The 24803-nt window shown below is 42.6% G+C and overlaps 1 protein-coding gene across 14 annotated transcripts in view; it reads right to left on the bottom strand.

Annotated features, from left to right (window-relative positions):
- Nucleotides 1-24803, bottom strand: part of SVIL (supervillin) — a gene marked incomplete at its 5' end in the record, with an annotated part of 136158 nt that overhangs the window by 79274 nt on the left and 32081 nt on the right. Inside the window, one exon of one of the 14 annotated variants that reach the window (XM_082752160.1) lies at nucleotides 21677-22212. The exons of the other annotated variants lie outside the window; for them this stretch is intronic. Of the gene's footprint in view, nucleotides 1-21676; nucleotides 22213-24803 lie in introns of those variants that run through there. 14 annotated transcript variants of the gene reach the window in all.

The following is a 24803-nucleotide window of genomic DNA, read 5'->3' on the forward strand; positions in this document are numbered from 1 at the left end:
GCGCCCAGCGCTGCACGTCAGAGCAGACAGTGCACTTCAGGCCAGACAGGGCACTTCAGTCCCTGTCTGGCACTGTACAGTAAAATATCAAGGCAATTCAACTGCTGCTTGTACCTTGTTATTTCTAAAATCAGCATCCAATCTTCTAAGTGCTTTGCGGCCTTGAATGAAACAGCCCCGCTGAGTACACTGCCCGAGGGCTGCAGGGGCTGGCTGTCCCCTTTCAGCAGAGAGCACAAAGTCTCCAGAGGACATGGGAGGCGCTGGAGAACAAACGGGGGATGCTTCCCATTGCCCTGGAAACTTTTAGTCCTCAAAATTTGGAATCTCAGTACAATAGCTTTGAAGTAGTGAAGAAGCGCTGCCCTGTAAGGGTTTAATACCTGCCTAGGATGACTAGAGGTAATGATGAACTTACCAAATGCTTCTCACAGCTAGAAACATCTCCAACACACAGTGATTAAATGAAGCCATGATTATCACTCCACTGAAAGAAACCAAACTGCCACAGGTATGCCCTATTCCTGCAATGAACCTCAGGTTCGTACTATTAAGAGGCAAAGTGACAGCCTATATGGCCAACTGACTGTGTAGGTACTGCACGGTGAACAATACAGCTGCAAACCACGCTGGCAGTTTGTAAGCCTAGCCATTATCATCTCAGGTTGAAGCTGTGCCCAGATGCACTCACAGATCCTGGCTCAGAACTGCTGATTTTCTGCTAAAAGTGCTTTCTCACCCAATAAGCTTCAATAATACAAAGAAATGGGACACATTCAAAAAAGGGTCAGAAATGATTACACACAAGTAGTCCTAAAATAAGCTAACTCACTCTGTGTCCAATTTGCTTAGATCAGCAGCACAGTATGTTCTCATTACTATTTAATATTTATAACGAAAGCTGTATAAAACTAAATAACACAATAGAAATGAGATGGATTGGTGCATGCACGCATTAGACAGATCTGTCAGCAAAGTTTTATGAAGAAGAATAGCACCCTGGACTATGCAAGTCAGTCACACTGCACAGACATCCAGGCTGGGCTGAGAGAAAACCTCCCAGGCTTGCACTACTTTGTAAAGGAAATGCATTTCAAAACATCAACATTTTTCTAGTCTCTCAGAATACACACTGACAAACCCAAAGTACCAGGGGGGAAATCTGTCTTTCTTTTTGGTTAAAAAGGAGAATCTCAATAAAGTCAGACGCATCCAAAAAGCCACTATAGCACTCTCACAGGTGATTATTTGGCATCTGTTAAGTTAGGGCCATTTGTGCAACTGCACACTAGATGCTTTTATATTTTTGCCGTTTTAATTTCAAATGGAGGTAAAAGTTGTCATTTTCCATTCTAACACTCCCATTTTCCCATCTTAGCTCACAGACGTTAAGAATTTATTTATCTAAACTGTCCTATTTTGGGGACAGTTTAGAAATACGGCAGTATTTTCTCCACTGTTATTAAGAAAAAAAGATGAGGAAAAAAAAAAAGAATTAACATTTTCGTATACATGTGCTAAATATCTTAACTGCAAAAGTAGATCTGGTTGGTACAGAAGTCGCCCTCACCAGGAAGCATGGCATGCTCACTGTTCACAGCAAAGCAGAGCTGTTTGGCAGCTATACCTGATCAGTGCAAAGCAAAAGAGTAAAGATCTCACTGACTTCTTCAAGAAGAGGGTTGGAAGGTAATTTCAGCAAAATCTATGCACATCAAAGGTGACACTTAAGGAACAGACTAATGGCTCTCACAAGTCCTCTGCTTTAAATCAAGACTGAAGAGTTTGGTTTTTTTTCACACACACCCCCAAGCAGGCCACTTCCTCCAGTGACCTTACAACAGTCGACTCCCACCTCAGACCTCAGTCATATGAGAGGAAATACATCTACCACAATCAACAGTTATGTACTGCAGGCACACATTTGGTCAGAAGACGGATGGGGTTTCAGTGAGATAATGGGGAGGTTCTTCCCCCTGGTTTAAAGACCGTCCCTTCAAGCTGGAAAGCAAAGTAGCGATGCAACTTTGTTCAGCTGAAATGTAGCAAGCAGAGAAAACAGAGATCCTACAAATCTCTGAGTGGATGCAGATGTATGGGAAACTGAGAGGTTCATTATGCTCTCTCCCAAAAGCCCCCCTGAGAACGTACAGGACAGCCACCGAGGCTGGTGCAACCTGGATGCCTGCATGCTGGCACAGAGGAGTGCTCTGCCATGCTGCAGCTTGTCCCATGTGAGAGCACTCACCCCAGATTTCACTCGTCTTGGTCTTCCCGAGACCAAAACTACCTTTCCCAGCCCCACTCCTTTTCTTCTCCTAGTTCTCATCCTTGCCCATCCCTCTCTGTTGGTTTTATTCCTGCTGCCCTCTGTATACCTCCACCTTCCTCCTGCACCCCATCCCATGGGTAATCCCACCACACTCACATTCTTCAGTGCTTCCCAATCTATTTCCACTTCTCCAGCTCCCAGTGCAGACTCTCCCATCAGACCTAGTCCCACTCTTGTGGCTCCGTTCACTCCCACTGCTCCAAACCAGGCCTCCTTCTTGAGCAGGGTTTTGTTTTCCTCCTCTGAGAGGTTTCAGCACAAGACTGGCCAGCCCGGCAGTCTTGCTGGTTCGTTATCTACCCTCCCCTTCATTAGGAGAGATCTGCACCAACCCAGAGCACTCAAAGTTCAACTTCAGCAGCACACCACAGAGCACACCACCAACTAGAGGGTCATGATGTGAGAGAGCTGATCTGATGGTCTTGGATACTTTTCTTCTGCAGGTGAATTCCCTTCATCAGTCAACTTGTTTGTCCCATGAATAGCAACGAAGGAACACTGTGCTGTTTGAAGAGAGGCACTGAGTGTGTGTAATGGAAAAAAGAGACATCCCTTAGAAAAAAGGGCAAGATGGACAGCTTAAACAAATTAGATTTGGAAAGAATGAAGGACTCCCTGCATGTCTTGATGGTCACCAGGTATTATAGTAATACAGCAGCACCTAGTTACAGGAAGGATTCCACATCGCTGGGTGCTGGTCTTTGCAAAGCAGGCTGTACAGCCCAAGTTTTGAAAATATACCTACAGCAGCATTTGTCTTGACGCTGAGGAAAAACACTGCTGAGGAATATGGCACATTGTCACCTAAATCACAGACAGGCACAGCACAGAGCTGCTCAGCCAGCAGGCAGAGTGGTACGTAGCCCTGTGCCAGGTGATGCTACAAAATCCTCCGTCATGTCTGGATGCAGTCTGCTGCTGAGCAAGATGTCCAAGGCTTGGCAAAGGCAGCAAGAGGACGCTTAGCTGCAGCAGGACAGAGCTCAGCATGGGCTGCAGAACCCAGCAGGGAGATGGGGCCCACGCTGCAGCAAGATTTCTCTTCCCACCCACACGACCTTCTCCAAATCCAAGTCCTGTCAGGCCTGCAGAGCGATGAGAGGTGGAAAATTTGGGGGTACACGGCTCCCGAGAAGCCTTGTTGTTAAAAACACCCCATCATCCCTCACAGGCATCACAGCCACCGCTAAGGCTGTACCCTCAGCTCCTGATCCAAGCACTGAAGTGAGGTTTTATACGAGCTTCAGCACTGTAACAGCACGTGTGGGGCAGTCGCCCCAGCAATTCACTGAAACACATCTGGTTTATTGTTAGCACAATGCCCTGCTCACAGCATCTGCAGGAGGCAATCCTATGGCACAAGCACAGCCCTCCTTCCTGCAGCAGGGATCCTCCAGGAGCCGTTTGGGAACTGTATTTCAGCACACCAGCAGCACTGGCACATTTGCTATTAAATTGATAATATCAGCACTCCATGCAAAGGATTTTGAAGTCCAAGCAAGATGCTTTTTTTCTTCACTGCCCTTCTACACCTGGCCTGATCTTTATATGTGCTATATGTGCTAATGAAAAAAAATGATTAAAAGAAAACAGTAAAATATCTAGGTAATCATCAGTTTCTCCAAATAAATGATTTAACAATTTGTATTACACTTCAGCATAAACATATCTTGCTTTGACTTCAAAAATGAAGCTCTCAAATAGTCAAGTAAACAGAAAAGAGCTCAGTCAAGGCTACAATTCAAGACATTTAGACTATCTTGTAAGTGTATTGCTTGCCAATGGCTTTAAGTCAAACTACAGTAGTAGTTTAAACTCCCATGGAAAGTATGCCTGCATTAAAACCCAGCACAAGAAACTTAAACATCCTGACAGCATGTGGCCATGCATGAGATCACTACGAAAAGCTGCAGCATTTTCTTCAGGTCTTTATTTTTGTTTCCTGGGAAGTCTGAAACCATAATCAGCAGCTTATACCCAAAGTCTGTATTTCAGACAGCACAGACTGGAGCTAGGCCAGGAGTTGCATTAGCTCACAATATGCAGTAAAATAACAAAACCCTATCCAAGAAGATCTGGAGCAGCAGAATGCTATTTAATGAAGGCTGACCAAAACTAGACGACTGCTCCTAGAGAGGACACTATATAGGGATTTCACTTGGAAAGCAGTTTCATTTTTACAGTCAAATTCACACTTTTCTCCCTCAAGGGAGGAAAAAAGCATTCTATTAAGGACTTTGGCATATGTACGTTCTCAGCCAGTTGATTTTTTGAGCTTTTTTGATTGCCATGATTATCTTTATTTCTTGCAAGTCATTACAAGGAACAGTATGAGAGTGTCCACAGTTTCTGATATTTCAAGGGTCTGAGGGCATGTGAAAACCATCCACATAGAAACTGTTTTCTACAGAGGGCCTAGAGGAAGAAAAAAAAAAAGTTTTGTTGGTTTTGTTTGTTTGCTTCTTCTTTTCCCCTTCTTAGATCTGTTTCAGCTATAGACTAAGAAAATTTTCTGTTAGAATAAACACAAAGCCTTTGATGGAAAGCGTCTTATTTGCCCATCCGATCTTCTCATCTTGTAATCAGGAAGCAAAGAGAAACAGGAGGCAGGCAGCTTGGTAAGGAAACTTGAAAGATGACTTCCAAACATAGAAAGGCAGGGAAAAGAATCGAGGCGACTAAACGATGCCAAGGTGAATCAGCAGCAGGAATGCCAGAAATCTGCATCAGTGGACACCACTGCCTGTTTTATTTAAAAAGTCAAGCAGTTGTTTCTTCGTGTTAGTGATAAATTGGTAGTTGAGGTACTTTTCTTCCTAAAGGGTGAAAGCATGTCACTGAGGGCATTTCACATGCACTACTTTGTGGCAAGTACCTTAAAAGGCACATCCAGTAACTTGAGTTGTTAAATAATGTGACAAATTTACCAACACCACCCCCAAAATAAAGCTTGAATTTTACTTCTTTTGCCGTATTTGAAGGCTTAACTACTCCTGTTCGGAGACACACTTTTTTTTCCCCCTTAATAACTTACATTGCAAAGAAGATAAACAAGTACAGACTCCATACAGGATACTTCAGTTTCCAAATTTAGAGACCATAGCAGAGCCTTGACTTCTTTTCAGTGACCCTTACTAGGAGGCAGGGTTTAGAAAATAATATAGTGAGAAGACATTTGGGGTTCCATTATGTAAAACCAGTGCATAGTTATACCCATCACAGTCCACTGGAATTGGGAATTCAAATGTGTAGTGCTGCTACTTCTTTTTGGTAAATTATTAAAATGATGTATTACCGTAAGCTTTTAATATTAGCCTTCCTAGGAGTTTGTTACACAGAGGCCATACTCAAGCTATTTAATACCTCAAGACCAGTTGCAGGGTAGCTCGGTGGTCAGCTTAGGTTTTCAGGAAGTCTCCTGAGATCCATAAGCCAGGTTACAAAAGCAGACAGTGGTAGAAGGGATTTACAAGTAGTTACTAGTCTTGAAAATCTTGAGAGCAAAACACAAAAACACCAGCTCCAATTCTAGCCACCATGGCTGCAGTGCCACGCAAAAGGGATATTTAAGCATACCTCAATATTGGGAAGTTTCTGAAGAACTGCCTTCAAGGAAGCTGAGACACAGATACGCCTTACCCTACAACATCAAGGATCACAGAGGATGATGTATTTGATGCATCCGATACGTGTCAAGCTGCTTCCAATACATGACTCCTTTTTTTTTTTCCCACTGTTGGGTCACCAGGTTGGAGGAAGCTGGCTTCCAGCAGAGCAAGACAAATGCTCAAAAACAGCTACACCCCTTTCCTGGCACACAATTTATCTAAATTAGATTAAGCCTTTCTGACCTCCTCCACCTCCCCGGAGCTCGGGTTAAATGCACGGGTTACCTCTGCAGCCCCTGCAGTACCGACAGGACACAGCTGAGCAAACAGCTCTGCCCTCTTAGCACGCAGCACTGGGACTCAGGAAAGAGAGCAGGCTGCTTTCCGGACCACTCAGATGGCATCAATCGTTTTGAACATTATAATTGATATGCATGGGCAGGTTTGCATGATGAAGCCAGATATCATAACTTTAAAAGCAACTGTTAACATATACAAGGGTTAACTTCGAGGGCATTTGTACAGACAGCCCATTAAAACGAACTAAAAAGTCAGAAGATAATGACTGCTCCTTTAACATGTTTAATCTGACACTGCTTAAACTATAACATTAATCGTATTAGGGTACAGCACTACAGAAGAAAGTGAAAACCTTCAGAAAGAGCACTGAATAGTTTTTCTCTGCTCTCCTCCACAGCATACAGTCTAATATGCATTGACAGTGCATTGTCACACATGTATTGAAACAACTGCCTTGATAAAACTTCCTAATTCAAAGCCTAAAAAACTACGTTGTCAGCTCTATTAGCAGAACAAGTCAAGAATCTGTCATTTTGCAAAGCCTTGAAACTGTTTCTTAGCATTTCAACTCTGCATTTTGTTCCTACTGAGGAAAATTATAGATTAAAAGGAACAAACAACCCACTAACATCCAGGGGTTCTGCTAGAATAGATTTGATCTGATTTTGGAAGTAAGTACTTTGGTCTTTAAAAGTAAAAAATAAACAGCAGAGTGTCTTTTTCATTTGGTTACTAACTTAACAACTATGAATTGACCACTAGGTAACCTTGTATTTTAATATTGTAGGCTAAGGATGGAAACCTGTTGACGAAGAAGGCTTGAAACTACATTTGCCTGATAAAGCTCCTTTAAATAAACCCGACCCTACTTATCTAAAACTGAATCTGATCTTGCAATCTCAATTCTCAAAAACAAAACAAAAACGATAAAAATAAAATTTTCCCAAGAGATAACAAAGAACTGAAGTTTCCTCACTCCCCTATATACAAAGAAAAGCCGTGTGCTCACCAGGTAATAGGTTTATAGCCTCTCCAGACCATAAACTCCTTCTTTCTTCAGTAAATCAATCATCTTCGCCACCCCACCGAAGGAATACCATACCAGCAAGCTCCTCTTTGACAGTTCAACCCATATCTCATTAAACGGAGTAGTTTTTTGTAACTTGTTTAACCTTGAAATCTTCTGTTTCTATTTCAGACGCGACGAAGTGCTGGTGTGCCTGAAAGCTTGTCTCATTTTTTCCCCCCTATACCAGCTGGTCTAATAAATTACCTCTTCCTAACAACCTTGTATGTTAGCTATGCCCCTAGAACATACAGCAAAAATGCTATTATGCCACTTCAACTTGGAATTAAACCCTGATTACAAGCACTTCTGGCATAGAAAAAACAAAAAACATGAAAGCCACCCAAACTGCTGCCTTGCATTGTAAAGGTACCTGTTCAACTTCCCACTCACCATGCAGATGAGAGTTAATATACAAGGAAAAGTTCACTTATTAAATACCTTTCAAGAACAGAAACATTTTTGATCTAAACTGTTCTATTTTATTTTATATATATATATATTTAATGTGTGGACATTTCACTAAGCTTGAGGTGACTTCAGAGCTGGTGCTTTAGCTATTTGCTACAGAGCATGAACATATAACCAACTTGAATTATTTAAGTTTAAAAACAACTTTTTTTTTCTTTTTATTTAATTTGAGAAAGAGAAGGGAGCTGGGGAAGGAACAGTTTGTTGCAGATAAATCAGCTCTTTTCAGTCCGTGGGTAAAGGTCCTTTTTTTTCCCCGAGGTCCGGCAGCTGGAGCTCAGCTCCCGGTGCAGACATGCCTTTATTTGGGAACAATGCACGAGCAGGCAGGGCAGGGCTTTTTCATACAGGGTGCCCAGCCACATGCAAAAGAACAACTTGGCAAAACGAGGGGTAGCCCTGCACCATCGATGCAGCCCTGTGCTCCTCTAAACAACCCTGGACGGAAAAACAAATGCGGGATTTACAGTCTGACACAGCCAGCAAACAAAACCCCTTTGTAATTGCTTATTAATCATTAAAGGGAAGAGGAGAAATCTACTCTCCGCTTTTAGGCAGAGACAAGAGCACCACAGAAATCCTATAAAGCTTCGAGTTCACCCAGCTGTAACTCCTTAGGAGACTTGCTGCCTGCATCATGGTGCTATCTTCAGCACTGCAATGTATTTGCTTGAGAGTAGGGGCTGGATCCAGATTATGCTCGCCATGTAACGCACAAGCAGCTCTGGTTATGAATGGGAGAGGGACAAACAGCTAACTGAAACACTGCCAAATGACTGGGAATAAAGCTTCAAATTGGGCGCCATCGATGTACCAAAATGCAGGAATCACCTCAAATCTTGGCATTAGTGCTCTCGGGTTCGCCGTAATACCTGCACGATGACCGCTTGGGATCACATCCCCCTGTCTTCCCACAGACAGGGAAGAGATACTATTTTTACACACCCCCTGACCAGCCCACTTTGACAAAAATAAACAGAACTAAGACTCGAGGCCAGCCATATTCCTTACAGTGCCATCTTCCAAGGGTCTCAGAAACATAAGCAGCAGAGGAAACCAGAGGAGAGCAGATGACCCGACGAATTTTAAGTTGCTCACCTCGGATGTTCACCCTACCTCACACACGGCATGTCTGCATTTCCTTTCTTCACTCTGCTTTCTCTCACACCAAGGAATGCTCTCAGTCAGAGGAGTTACCATATCCTCAGCAATTTTTACTTTTTGGAAAAAGACACAATTAGGTCCCATCCAGGCACCCCTCACCCCCCATCTCCTTCATCTCAGATCTTGCCAAGGTCGTATAAAGCAACCTTAAAAAAAGGCATTGAAGCAAAATAGAAATCAAAGGTATCTATTTAAAGGCACTTTCATCGTCCTCAGAAAAAGAACAGTTGTTCCAGAAGCTGAAGTTCACGTTCTGTACGGTCTTTAGCTTAGATTATCCCCTGTGCTCCTCCGGGAGCCCTGGCTCAGTGCTGTTGAGGTGAGGAAAAAATGTTCACTTTCACATTTCTATCCAAGCACTGCAGATATATCTACAGCACTTGCACTGGGGGCACCATCACCACCAAGCCAGCCGCTCACTTCCAACCTTTCCAGACCACACTATTCACAGAAACACCTGGCAGACACATAATGTCCCAATAAATATCCCACCTGCATCCATCCTTTGGTGGACAGCAGGTTTGATTATATTGTCACTCTGCCTGTGGATACTGCTCACTTGGGAGGGCACCCAAAGAACCTCTTGAGCCAAACCTGCTCTGCATCTACCTAAAAAGGCCGATTCCCCATCTGGAAAGTCCAAACAACTCAGACAAGAAAACCAAATACAACAGCAACATAATAATGAGGCTGTGGGAGAAAGGAGGGGAAATAACTAATAAAAAACTCAATTTGCTAAGGAGAAACCTGGACTTCAATCAAAGTGGATTTTCTTCCCCAGGGACAGACTAGTGATGGAGGCTCAGCATCTGTTCGGTCCTTCCTCCCTGACCAGCAGCCTTGCTGTCTCCTGCACAGATGCAATCAACACAACTTTGCCTGCCTGCGAGTTACAGTCAAAAGGCTCTTGCCCAGAACAGTGCTGAATTTTACTTTCTGTCATCAAACACATCTTGCAATCATGTATTTTTTATTTTTCCCTGCTGATCTCCAATAGAGAGGCCACACAGCTAGTGTCTTTGGTGAGCCTAGAGCAGGAAGGGAGAGAGCAGAAGGGGAGAGGCTGAATCTGCCGTGAGTCACCTTGTAACGAGGGATCCAGCATTGAGGAATAAGCACGGAAGACTTCATACTTACTTAGTGATGCAAACTGTGACATTATATACATGGCAAACGTATTTTCCTCATCCTCTGAAGGCAATGCTAAAAAGGCAGCCCAACTTCACACCCAAAAGCAGACGTTGCCTCTTTAGCCACCCTACAACAGGGGCTGCTGAAAGCTGAGGTAAGAAGCGATTTTCCTTTTCTCAAAATTGAAACAAGTCTCACTGGACACTAGTGATTTCCTGCTGCCCTCCCCCAGCTTGTGAGAGCTCTTCCAAGCATTATTTCTGATGTGTCAAACTTCGGGGCTTCTTGCAACTTTATGGCTATACAGCATCTCCACTACTTACTCACAGCTGAAAGCTGCCTCTTTCAAAGTAAGATTTCAACTTCCTAACACGTCAGAGCTGTTTCTGAAGTCCTCTCAAACCTTCAGAATCCTACTCGGCATGTTTTGAGATGTGCAGTTGTTCTCAGACTTTTTGCTGGTATTCACGAACCACTCCATCTATGTTTGCAGTGTTTGCTGTTCCTTGCTCTGGCAGAAGACCGGGGATAATCATTCAATTCCTTGACCCAAACAAATGACTAGTTTAGTTTGGTTTAGATTTTAGCTTTCCACCACATCCAAAATAAATAAATAAATAATCCAAGTATTATTTTTATTCCTCTTCCTCCTACCAGTTGTTCTGTTAAAAGGGTCCTATGTTACAGATCTGGATTCAGGAAACACAATAGCATGTTCTGTCCTAGCACCCTCTCTATTTAAGGAAGGAAATGTGTGTTGTAGTTTTTTGGTTGTTGCTTTGTTTTTAAAGTGGAACATTATAAGTAACACTAATTTCAGTAAGGTCCTACAATTTAGGACTTGACTACCTTGATTCCAAATAGTTCAACATTTTTGCCTGTCATACCACAATAGGATCACATATGAGGGACTTCTAAAGTTTCAATCAATAGCATGGAAAAATTCAACAGGAAAAATAAGAATAGTGACCACCAGCAAAAGCTAGATTATTTTTTTTTTTCTGCCAAATGAGACCAGAACTGTGACCTCTGGATGTCTCTCCAACCCTCAGCAATTCTAGGAGTATTATAAGCTACTGCTAGCCTACAAAACAGAAATCATATTTTTCATAGCTCTTTCAGAGGCATAGAGTAAAACAAAGCAACAATCATTAAAACTGATCACTACCAGGAGTAAGCACAGTTACCGTAGTATTGGTGTCCCCCATAACAAGTCCAGTGACTGACACAGATAAAACACCACATCTACCAACAACTGGCCATTTTTGAGAGCCATCACAAGCTCCCCAACCCAGCAGAGTACTTTGTGGTGAGCAAGCCAGGAATCAGCTACTCAACTCCTTGAAGCCAATTTATTTACACAGCAGCGGGATGTAAATACTTCCCCTCCTCTAACCACTGGGCTTTTAGCTCAGGAAATATATATCAAGAAATTCAGAGCCGACATCCAATGCTGTGGCTCCCTCTGATTGCCGCATCGTGTAAAAACTCTTGTGAGCGTATGCTCAGCCTAGTTAGCCAAGAACTTTACCATCTCTATAATTAACTCCGCAGCCTGACATCATCACCCCCTCAAGGTCCTCTTAAAGCTTTAACAGCCTGGTTTATGAATATTCATTTGCCAGCGTTACACTTCCAGGGATTTATGAAAACCCAATGGCACGTCAGTTCCCAAATAGGTTCCATTATTCCTGCTGCTTCCTCAGCATATTTATTACAAACCAATTTTATGCTGACATAACGTGTATCGAGCCTGCAGTTGGTCCAGCCATCTAGGTCGTTTTGGAGAGATTAATAGGCATGGCAGACATCTGAGTGCTACTGCTAAGGATGCCTATTAATCCCCCCGCCGCACAGGATGCTTCTTCACAGGCCTCGTTGGTTCTAGCCTATAAAACCTCTTTCTCCCTTATCTCCAGTTTCTCTCCTCCCACATGGCACTAGAATTAGATGCCAGGCATGCAACAAGCAGCCCTTCAAAGTCTGCCACCGTGTAAGAAAGCAGTCTTGTATACCCGAAGCCCAAACCACGAGGGGTTTATGAGTTTTGCATATTGCGTGCAGTCAGCTTGCTTCAGTAGGACGACACTGGCACACTGCAACAGCTATATAAAGTTTGTGACACATTATTCCATTACCAAGAGGCATAAACACTTCTTCTGTACTGAAATACGTGATTTGCTTGACAGTTGCTTCCCCCCACATCACCCCCTGAACCGTGACAGTGCTCGAAACCATTGGTTTGGGCGTTACTGTGTTTCACAGATGTGTGACCCAACCTTCCTCAGATCTAAAGCATCTCCTTATTCTAAATAGGGAGCTCAATAAAAGTCCACAGTGCAGGTAAATCAAAAGCTCTTATGAATTGAATCATGCAACAAATGTTTAGAGCACAGTTTGTAACGGCATGTGGAATTTAAGGCTATGTTAAATGTATTAAGCCAGGTGTATTTTTACTCAATTATTCAGAAGCTTCCTTCTAATATTCACGCAAGCTGGTAAGCAAAACTAGAAAGCCAAATAGCGTGTGCTATTTCTCTCATCTATTCTCTGACCGGGCTCCTCCTTTGTCAGCAAAGAAGCTCAAGAAGTCTCAGAACCACTTTTGTCATTTTCTAACAGAAGGAATTTCAATAGACCTTTCTGAAGACATCATCAAGCCTTATTGTAGAACAATTTATGCAATTATGTGATTTTCCCCTCACCATCACCACTACAGAACAAACACACGCAGAGTTTTGATCTGTCGTAAACAAGCATTCAAAGTTTCTGCTTTGTTTGAGTTTCTGCTCCAAATATTTAAAAAACCAAAGGGAAGATCTCAATTTCAAGGAGTCGTTTCCAGCAGTACTGTCTGGCAAATGATTGCATTTAAGATAGAACCTGCAGACTATTGAAAATAAGCAGGGAAAAAGGGGGGACAGAAAGACAGATAAAGAATAACTTAAGTAATAAAAAAAGGATTTAATCCCTGGAGGGTAAGGAAAGGGAAATTAGAGACCAGCAACTCAAAGGCAGTCAGGAAGAAAGGTCAGAAGTCTTGAGGGATGTAATCATGATCCTGTTTTAAAAAAGGAAAGGCTATAATTGTGACTGATACAATGGCCTATTGGCCAGTCCTTAAAGTGTTAAGTACCATAAATAAGATGCTTTACAGAGCATCACTTAAGATTTTTCAGTCAATGCTTCCTTCAGCTCCCAGGCCGCAGCTTTGGGAATTGGGATAAACTGTAAATTCTCACCAAAACCTAGAGAAAAGCTCTGGTACTACAACAGGCAGTCCCTGGCACTGGTCAGAGTACAGCAGGCACAGCATCACTGTGGTTAAGCTACACTATTTTTGTTTTGCTTCTGTGGAGAAACCAGGCTATTTGGCCTTGTTTTTTTCTCTCCCAGACCTCTTTGGGGAGGGGAGGGAGTAATTTATGCTGTGTCTTCTGAACACAAAACCCTATTGTCGGTCACAAGCAGCCTGTTTGCCCCAACAGGGTTAGATTCTTTGTGGCAGAGGGGGAAGGGGAACTTTTCATTTCTAAGCAATCTCCTTGAGAAAGAGAATGATTTTTATTGAACAACAACAGAAGGTTAAAATAAATTACTTCAAGAATCCCTGAGCTAAAAGCTAGGTTTTTGCTTTTCTAAGAGTTCCAGTTGGAGCGGAGAAAAAAAAAAAAAAAAAAAAAAAAATCTGTGCTGCAAAACTACACCACCCATTTATTTGTTTATTTTTATGGACTTGCAAGCTAAATCCCCAGCCTGCAACAAAACTACGTTTGGGTAGCCAGCAACCTTTAAAGCTAAACAGCCACAGCGCTTGGCAGGTGGTTGTAGGAAGGACTTTTAGCTACATGGAAAAGAACGATAGGCTGGGTAAAGCTGAATGCCCAGGTTTTTTGGCATCCAATGCTCTTGTAGGATATAGAGCCACACTGGCCAGGGTCAGGGCCCTGCGTAATGTAAATATTTCCTAACTTTATAGCTTGTCTGCCTTGCTAGACCACCCACAAAGAGTGGATGCCCACGGGAACAGTCCTACCAACTCCATTGCTTTTTACTGTACTCTACTTAAGCCCAGGGAACTTACAGAATGGCTCCTCTGCCTTGGGAAGTTTCACGTGTCTGCCCAGTGTGATCATCACTTGGTGGGCAGAAGGATGGAGCTCAGCGCCAGCACCATTCCTGTTATGGTTTCAGCCTACCAGTCTTGTAATGTGCAAGTGCCATTCTTAAATTCTGCTCCCCTGCTAATGGGAAGCGGTGTTCAACACAAAAACCCAGGTTTGCTGAAGCAATGCAACCACCAGAAGACTACTTTGTAATTCAAGTCATTACCACGTGCTGCAGAAGAGGAGCAATTCGGAAGTGTTAATCAATCTGGAGCCAATTTAAACTCGAGCTATCCAGTACGTCCTGCAGTCAAGCAGCAGGTTGCGTTTCACAGCCACTGAATAAAAGATGAATAAGAATCAAAATATTCTGAGGTGTTGAACATTGCCAGGGCGCACGACATGTGAGTGAAGTCATGTCGAGCACCAGCCATTCACGCCTCCCGGGGTGTAATCCCATGACGCAATACCCAGATTAAATCTCAGACTATTATCCCAGCATATCAACCTGTCTGTTCCCAGCAGAGAGCCGGCCCAAAGATCTTGTTTAAACTAGTCCATTTATCCAATCAAGACAGTGAAAACAGAGGCATGGGAGAATTTATCTAAGTAATTCCCTTGGTTGTCCTTGAAACCAGCTCCAGGTTTCAGTCTCAAAGCCTGGTCTCTATCCCTTGATCTGTCTCAACCCCTGATTTCCATCCTCTCTGTCCCTCTGTCTCCCTGCAGTTTTGCACAGGGGCCAAGTGGCCTGCAGTGGCAGGCTGCTTGCTAAGCCAGGAAGACAAGCCAGGGCAACCAAGCCTAATAGTCCTCGCTTTATCTTAAATGTTTGCTGAGAGGAATGTGCATAGAGTCACTTTCTTTCCTGACAATTACTTCCACAGAATCGTGCTGTCATGATACTTCACTGTCTGCATATAGCCTCACATCATCATGGGCAATTGCAAGGCGCTCATAAAAGTCTACTCAACTACTGGCCCTAGGTTTAACTTGGAAATACTCATCCATTTCATATTTCAGTAAAAACTAGCAATTTCTATGCTGGCTTCAATCAAGTTGCAAAGCTTCTGAGATATCAAATAGAAGTCTTTGGTATCTGCACTTCAAAATTATGCCCCAGCTTTACTGTTACACCTCTTTTTAATTAAGACCAAATAAACCAGCACAGCCTCTGTAATTCAAGACAAAAGTTTATTTAAATCTCAGATGAAAGGTGCAGAACTGACTAACTTCAAGTAGCAGGCTGTTCACACCTAAGCCTCCAGGATGCTCTTTCAGAAGCACAGAGTACACAACTGGGCAACTTGAGCACTGGGCTAGGAGGAACAGCAGTAGGCTTGGCTCAGGAATCAATATGGTGTCTTAGAAGAAGAGAGAAGTTCTCTTTGGCGTAAGACATAACGTGTTGTCCTACCTTCCTTACTGTTGTCTGTTTAGGCCTCTGAATTCAGAGGAGTGAGGCTGTCGAGAGCACCATATGATAGTGCCAGAGCTGCACACGTTTAGTGTTGATGTTTCACCCGGTGTGAAAGCAGTGCAAGTCACTGAGGCATCTCATAGCTCATAGGGACCACAGTTTTTGTCCGTGCTCCTGCCTCCCAACCTTAGCAGTGTTCCCTACTTGTTTGTCCTTTGCTTTCACTTCCCCGTTGAGCAGCTCTTTTCTCACCACCATGTGAATCAGCACAGGCTGTGGTGAGCAGGACTGGGAAACCCATAGGGCTAGAGAGAAGGGAACAAAAAGCCTTCAGACAGCAGTTCCCTGACCTGTGTGGCCAGGGGCAAACTGCAGCAGGTGGAGAGAAGGGGTCGCGAGCAAGCTGGGGGCTGACAATGGCCTGGAGGGATTCCTAGAGCAGTATTTTAAATCAGGGTTGTCACTTTCACTCTTCTCATCTGCAACTCCAAACCATCAGCTGCCCAAAGCAGTCAGAAAGCAACCTTGGTAAGCCTAGCCTTCAGCATTTGCAGGGACACAACCCAGTAGGTGCGCTTGGGTATACCTAACATAGCTGGGCTTTTACTCACTGCTCTTCCTAGCGCCGCTGACAGTAGGAAAGAATGTTGCTGGCCTCACCAAACGGTGTTTGAACTGTGTAGGCATTTCTATCAGAAACTGAGAGACCTGAATTTCAAACTTTCCAGCCAGAAACCTGCACTCCTACTTCAGGTGACAGTCCTAAACCCCAGTCTACACGCATGGGAACTGCACAGCAACTCTTGAGCTCCCTTGGCTCAAGCTGGGTAGCTGTGACGAACATGGGAAGTTTTACTGATGATTTTGTTTTTCTGCAATTATCTATTGCTATAAATCCTCCTAGTTGACGTTTGACACATTGCTAGCTCAGAGAACAAATGTTGGACTGAAGCGTGCTGAGCAGCCTCATGTCATATTTTCTCCTTTGACTCAGCCATTACAAATCATTATATCCAGCATATACTTATATACATATAGGTATAAAATTCTAACATCCTGGTACATGATTAACACTGGAAAAACTTTATGACTTTGAGTAAGTGCCAGGACAGATCATTTTTTTCCTGCGCCCACCTAAATGGAACCCTTCCATGTAAAGAGTTGTGACTTCACCTGATGACTGATCAGCAAAGACTTCCAGCCTCTGGTCAGAAGAGAAATGACAACAGCTTGCATATACAGGATATTTCTAAAATTCACAACTATTCAAGTTACTAGAGCTCCTCTTAGCTGAACACTTCTCTTTCTTAGCTGGCACTCAGCACACCACACTTGAGTTTATGACCAAAGCTCTTCTGTTGAGCTCGAAGATGCTCTGGGACAAGCAATTCTTTGCTGCTACTTCAAAGAACCTAACCTAACCAAGTGCTCCACGGCTCTCATATCCTGTTCAATGTCTGTGAGATCTTCGGCTGGACAGGTCGCTTCAAATACACAGGGCAGGAGGTAGTGAGACGAAGGCTTGGCATAGATTCCTACATTTGATCCTCCTCTACCTTAGCTGGCACCAGCACTGTCAGCCTGCCTGGCTCTTCACTGCATCAACTTGCATCTGCTGAAAGCATCAGTACATTCACATCAGTCTATTTACCCCTTTACAGACATGCCTTTCCCCTACATACGTACCCTTAAGGCTGCCTGACCCACACACCCCGAAAATCTGAAGGAAACATCAGTGATAGACGTACATATCATTTCAAAAAATTAAATTGCCTACGTAAGTACATGTGGTTAGTTCAGTTAGTCATTCTTGCTCTGAAGGAAACAAGCCAAAGACCCTACCGCTTTCCTAGAAACTTCAGCAAGGAAAAAATACCAAAAGTTGTTCACGCAGCAAATTTTTGCAAATAGAATACATTTCTCCTAGGAGTGCTGTCATTCACTACCGCTTCCATTACCCAATAACTGTAACCAGCTGAAGCACTACTCTAGACGATTGCTATATAAGCAAAACTGACCCCAAAAAAATCTACTAAAAAGCTACTAATGGGTTTGCTCATTCTCAATGCAATTGGTCAAGGATTACTGAAAGTACAACGTTCCTGAAGCTCTGCAGAGGTACAGAAACATTTTCAGTAGCTGCTCAGTTCAGTTTTAAATGGCTGAGTAGCAGGACTCACCCCAGCCCAGAAACTAATGCAGTAATTGTCAAAACATCAGTAACTCCACTATTTGCACATATAAACTGGCAAATGCATTTAGACAATATTGAAATTGAAACACAACCTCCGGATATTCATGCCTGCTTGCAGAGAGGACCCTTCCTATCTCATTGTTGCAATTCAGCAATTTTCCACAAGGCACAAGTTCCCACTGAAAGCAATCTAACATTTGGATATTTCCTTATGCTTTTGACTGTCCTTATTCATTGCAGTTTCTTACCTGCACGCTTATGTGGTATGAAAACTTAAAATCTTTAAAAATAAAAAATAGCTACTTGTATTCACAAAGAATAGGAGGAAAAAAAAAAAGTGAAATCCAGTGAAGCTGAAACCTTGTGGCTGCAGGATTACCATTACTAATTCCTGGATACCAATGGAGTGCCAATAGAGGACTGAGAAACTGCTTCCAGCAGGCCCTCACCTTGTTTCCAGTTGGTACTTAGTGGAAGATGACATTGAAATACTGTCCTTTTGTCTCTCTCATAAAAGCAGCTGGGCCAATTACCTTTATAGAAGAGTTGTTCTAGCTGTTTCAGAGGCTCAGTTCCACTTCTTTTCAGAAACAACAAGATTGAAAAAGCCATATGTAAAGCACATAGCACCTGAGTACATCCTAGACCATTTTGTGCAGTCATTTTGATGGCACACCCCTCCCTTCTTGCCTGGCAAGCTCTCAGGAGACGGTGCTGGCTTTGTTTTATGCTGAGGAATAGACAGCAATTTTGACCGAATCTAACACCGATATGACAAAGGAAGAAAGAAATCCTGAAGGTCGTTGCTGACTGCCAACATTTTTACAGGTACAAGCCCTGAGGAACACGCTCAGCAGCCATGAACTCCACGGGAGCATTATTCCCTTTGCACGCGGCTTTGGCACGCAAGCTCAGTTCTGTGGGGAAATTACACATCTGCCTCGTGGTCTGATGTAGCCTGATGTGGTTTTTGTGTGTTTGTTGTTGTTTGTTTAGAAAAGTACAGGGCCTTGGTTATTAATAAACACGATGCTTTATGTCCAAGTTCACCGTGACGTTTGTTGTTTACCCAGAGAGACACAACCCTGGAAGTTAATTTTATTTGCATATTTGAAGTCTGATTTTACAGATTTATTTTTTTAATTTTATTTTTTAACTCTGAAAACTGGCATCATTAGAGCAAAGAGGGGCCATTTCATCAACTACATCCAGAGAAATCAGCAAATACTTAATGCATAATTGTTCTACCCTCTCTGCTGCAAGGCTCCCTTGAACATAACACCATGTGAGCAAGTGACATCAGAAGCATTTTTATCACCACTTACCCAATGCATTCTTATCTGCTTAAGGCAGATTCCAACTAGGACACGCTTTGCTCATTAAAAACCAGAGACCTTCCAATGCATCGGTTAACTCTGAACTGCCTTGTAGCTGGGAAAGTAGCAAGGAAACCAGGGAATTCATAAGGGAAAAGAACTTTGCCTACTGCTTCTCTTAAGAGCATACTATTCCCTTCCATTATGCCAAATCGAGGCTTCTGAGTGGAGAAAAAGCAGCCTGTGTCTTGTGCAAGAAAACAGAGTAGGAACAGTGATGCCTCTGGAAAGTGTTCCTGCAAACTACTCCAGAGCTTTTTGCCTTTTTAAAGTTGTAAGGAGATCGCCATGCACAAGAGCCAACAACTTGGAGAGCAAAAATGCACTCCAGCAATGGCAATTCAAGCTAAATGAGCTTGTGCAATTTTTGGTTATATTCATTATATGAAAGGCTTCACAGATAAGAGCCTGTCTTGTGAATCCATTCTCAGAAAGGAAAATGACACTGTTGCATTTAAACAAAGAAGAAAACAAATAAATTCAATGTCAGTTTGTTTAAACAAGTGTACTATTAAAAGTTTTCATACCACTTCATCAACATAAATCTAAACAAGACAGAAACCTCAGCTCATAATGCATTATGACGCATGCATTATAACACACATAACCCTTTCCACACAGCAAACTGGCAAAAGACACCTCCAGCCTCTGTCTGGAAATGTCTCGGTCACAAATGGCTCAACACCACCCCCTCTGAGTCTGCCTTGACTCACTGTGAAGGAGAAATGTGTATTCTGCAATTTCATTATTCCTTACCCTCTCTGGGGCTCTACGTACAATTAAACTTATGCTGCAATCTCTCTTCTCCATATAAAAAGCAAAGATAGAATAGCCAGATTAGAACTCCTTGCCTGCTCCCCACTACCTTTATCCCATTAACACTAAGAAATATAAGAAATTTAGCAAAGAAATGCCAAAACCAAAGCTGTATTCCTTCTGAGTAAAGCTTCTAGAGATCTGAAAATCTCCCTCACACTGCAAACTTCTGCCAAGAATGTCATTTAGCAATGCAGTTAAGACAAAACTGCATTGGAAGAGGTAGAATTAATGCTTAAATTGACCAACTAATCCCCCTGAGATACCAAGGAAGAATGTCTACCTGTTCCAAAATATTTAGCACAAAGAGAAGCTGATATTAGTAGTTCTCAGCAATCAAAATGTTTCCTGCATTACCCCCCTTAGTGCATTTCAGCCTGAAACCCAAGTTAAGGACTCCTGCTCTTGTGCAGACCCAAGGGTAGCCAACTTCTGTATCTGATGTCTTTGCTGATGTCTGTTTTAAGGCACCGACCTCTTCTACCAGGCTCATAGGAGCACAACACAGACATGCTAAAGTGGTGGAGGGATTTATGTCAACTTGCTTTCAAAGAAAAAAATCTGATCATATAAAAAAGGATAGCTAGTAAAAATACTAATTTTACTAGAAGCAATATAAAATATTTTAAGTCAAGAGCAAATTGAAGTTCAGGTCTGTTATTCCAGGCAAAAATTAAAAGATAATCTGAAAGAGAATACTGATCACGCAGGCTTCCCCCACCCCCTGCGCAAAGGATCTGATCTCCTATAAAATCTACAAATAGAAATAAGTATTAAAATGGGCATCTGCCAAGGCTCACGTAATGGAGATTAAAAATATATATATCTATTTTTTTCAACAAATACTCCTTACACTGAAATGCAGAACAGAATAAAGAATATCGAATTCAGAATAAAAATTCTAGAGCCATTTGACAGGCTAATACAAATACAGATTTGCAATCCAAAGAAAATGGACGATGGCCTTACATTGCTAGCTCCTGAAAGCTCCTGAAAGGAGAACAGAGACAATGGGTAGAGCTGTTTTTAAAACAGAAAACTTATTGGCAAGGACACTTTACTTGCATTTCTGGAGATTAAAACACAACATCTGGAACACCCTTGAAGCAAGAAGCCTCTTCTCCTTCCGCCCCCCCCAGTCCCTCACTGCGCTCCCCCCTTTTAGCAGCTGATCCTGCTGCAGAAGTGGATGGTAAAGCAGTGCCAGTGACTTTCACCTGTTGTGTCCTGGTCGTGTTTAAAAATAAGAAAATACAAAAGTTGGAGGAAGCTTTCTTCGGAACACCCCAAGAGTCAAAGTATAACAGAGCTCTCTAACGCAAGTATTCACATATGTTTATAGTACGTCTTAAACAGGAGAAAATTACTACTGAAACTTTTTGGTTTTATGTGTTCTTACAGCTGCCTGTAGTGCTGTGGCTAAGGTTAACGTATTAAAACTAAAAAAGAAAAAAGAGTCACCTTACACACAAACCAACCAGCAACAGCACCTTCCATTCATAGCAGAATGAACTCATCCTCCAAGCAAAACCACAAGAATAAAAACACAAAATGCCTTAAGGAAGGCTGAATGACTGGCATGCACAGGCTGGAATAAACCCACTCACATTTCAACCTGACAGAGCCTCAAATACTCTCAAACAACTGGCTCCAATGACTGCGTGCACGCTCTCTGAAGGACATGCTACTTACTGCTGAATCCTGCAAAAAATCCACTTGTCTGCCTTTACACAAAGGAGGAGGAATTGAAGGCACAGATGTAGCAGAAGGGCTCAAACAAAGTCTTCTCAAAATGGTTAGTAATAACTCCTGAAGCACTCTTTAGCCAAAAATTTTCATAATTCTTGTTTTAGAGAAGTTTCTTACGTCAGCTAAGGCTCCTTCCCAAAGGACTTAACACTCACCGCTAAGAAAACAGAAAAGTGACTTCACAAAGTTACCAAATATCAACACACAAGGCTGGCAAGTGCATGTGCAGTCAAGATGATTCAGATAAGTCAGATAAATTTAGAACAGCGCTTTCCTAAAAGCATGCGTTCACCAAATGCAGCAAATATGCAGGAGCTATATTCCAAGGGCTGATTCCAGACATTAGAGCAAAAAATTTATTAGGGAAAATCTCCTTTTAAGAGTTCGCTGCGATCTGAAGTCCTCAACAACGTTACTCCTCGATCTGCCTTTAGTACTTCCATCCATCCCTGGATTTATCCACAGAAAAAGCTATAGGCTCTCCAAGCTCAGAGGGACTAAGCCAAATGCAGTGTGGCAACTTCACATAGGACCAACCTTTTATGGTTGGAACAGTAGAGCTTTGATACAGCTAATCTACCATAAATAGCTCTTGAAACTCAGAAGGATCAAATCAGCTGTTTGCAACAGTCCCAGCCTGGAGCTGCTTCCAATCCAATTAGATTGTCAACTCTACCTTCCAGCTTTCCTTTTTATTTGGTCCTTTTTATTGCCCCACGACTTTTCAAGTCCTGCTCATGCAAGAAGCTAAATGCTGCACAGACAAATGCAGCAGAATAAAACGTGTTTAATAAAAACTGAAACAAATGAGTAAGTGCTCTTGCAATTATCTCAAGGAGCAGAAGTTTTAAAACAGCTTGAGCATTCGATGCCTTTTTTTAAATCAGCCCTGACTTGTAATGCCAACTTGCAATTCAAAATAAGTAAATGGCTCTGAGAGCAGTGAGCTCAGCTTTAAAAGGCTGGTTAAAAAAAAAAAAATAAAAAAATAATAATAAAAAAAAAAGATAAAACTTCATGGAGCACTATCGGTCTCCCAGATTAAGGCACTGAATTGCTTGCTTATTTTTTCTGTAACTTAGACACAATTGTGAAGCACTAGAACTCACTGTTAGGAATTTTTATATTACAGTGTTTCCTTTCTGGTATTTCGAACCATTTTCCCAAAAAGAAACTCTAATTCAAGAATTCTTAAATAACCGGGAGCTTCCAAAATGCACGTTTGCTACCAACACAAGCCAACAGATCTCCGAAAACCACCACAGGGACTACTAGAGCACGGTGACTGCCGAGAAATTAGTGCAGGGCCACTGCTGTGAAAGAGGATACCCGTTCGGACCCCGCGAAGCACAGATGAGCAGCATTATCTTTACGGTTCACTTCGCAGTGCAAAGGAACAGCACACAAGCATGTAAGCGTACATAAACAAAAGATGTATTTTTAACTATGTATTATTAACGTCTCCCCACTAACTCTTTCCAAAACAAAGAGTTAAATTACCCCAGTACAGTGCAGAAACTCCAGCACTCCAAAGGGAGATGTGTCTTGGCTCTACGGCCTGAATCCATACCTCCTGTGACCACTGACACCCTGAACATTGCCAGAGCACCCTCCTGTAATACCAGGCATGATATCTAGCATTTAAACGTTGGCTCTTCTTGCACAAGACAAGGAGAAGAGGATTTCTCATTCCCAGTATTCAAACTGCTTCAAGAAGGGCCTGGAATTCAGCTCCTCTGGAGGCTAATCTAATCAAAAGGACAAAAAAAAAAAAAATCCATCATGGAAAATTCTGTGTCCCTTTGTCAACTACCTGCCACCCTGTTCCTCTCTGAGCTGGTGTTAAATGTTATCTCCTCAATTAAAGGACCTGGGGTTTAACTGCTGTGCAAAGCACGTAACACACACTGAACGCAGGAGGAGTCCCTGCTTTCCATCTTGCCTGCACGGATGATGGATGACGAAGTAACTTCAATTAAGCGTGGGTGGGTTAAATGAAGAGGCTTGTGTTTTGCTCTAACTGTGCATGAAGAACCCAGCTGTGTCACTTTTTAGAAGTGTCAGAAAAGTCAAGGAGTTGGAACTGGGCACAGAGGGCTGCCCTTTAGGCCCTACTAAATGCCCAACCAAATTAATTCAGATGCACAGGGGACAGCGAGCTTTTCATTAGCGTGGAACAAACTGAGCATGTGACAAGTAGATTAAACAGACCTGCAAGATCTGCCTGAATAAGTTTATCACTTTGAATGCTGCCTGGAGAACTTGTCACGTTGTGCTGGCTCTGCACAGTGGTGAAAAAAAGTAGCCAAACCCATTGCTGACAAAAATTCAATGGAGCTCGTAGAATGCAGCAAGCATGCCTGCAAGTGCTAAAGAGAAAGAGCAGTCGTGAGCACGCTGCCAGAGCACAAGTGCTGGCGCTTCGTGCCCTATCCATAACCATTTCAAATCTTAGGTCCTTTATTACTGAGGAATTTGAAGGATGTGAGTTATGACATGGGAACACACCCCCTCTCAAGGAGCAGGACTGGGATTCCTTGTTTATTTCATACAAACCACTCCATATCTTACTGCTCACGTCCACTCTCCCTATCACACAGGGCACTATCATAAAGATTTCACTTTTGCAGCTAATTTAAAAAAAACAACTACGTATGCTCTTTTCACACACACTTCCTTGGATACAAACTCACAGAATAGAACTGACTGTCATGGAAATGCAGCGTTTTCTTCCTCTTCTTCTCCAGTACTAAATTTCTCTAAGCAGAGCAGAGGAAGCCACATCCAATATATTAAATCACCTCTAGCTCTTTAGTAAGTGTGAGATCTGGCTTGTACTATACGAAGAGTATCACATCTTTTATCAAAAAAAAAAAAAAAGAGAAAAGAGACTCCATGCCCTTCTAGGCCACAGGTTCTGTCTCGGTGAAGACAGAAGCACACATGAACAGACACAACTTTGGTACCACGGTCTTGCTTTGCAAGATGAGTAACAGTCAAGACAAAACACACAGTGGAGTGCACACAGTTTGAAAAGTCTGAAGTGAGCAAGCATGCATTCATTTAACAT

This window comes from Aythya marila (genome assembly GCF_965140915.1).
Source record: "Aythya marila genome assembly, chromosome: 2".
NCBI classification, from domain to species: Eukaryota; Metazoa; Chordata; class Aves; order Anseriformes; family Anatidae; genus Aythya; species Aythya marila.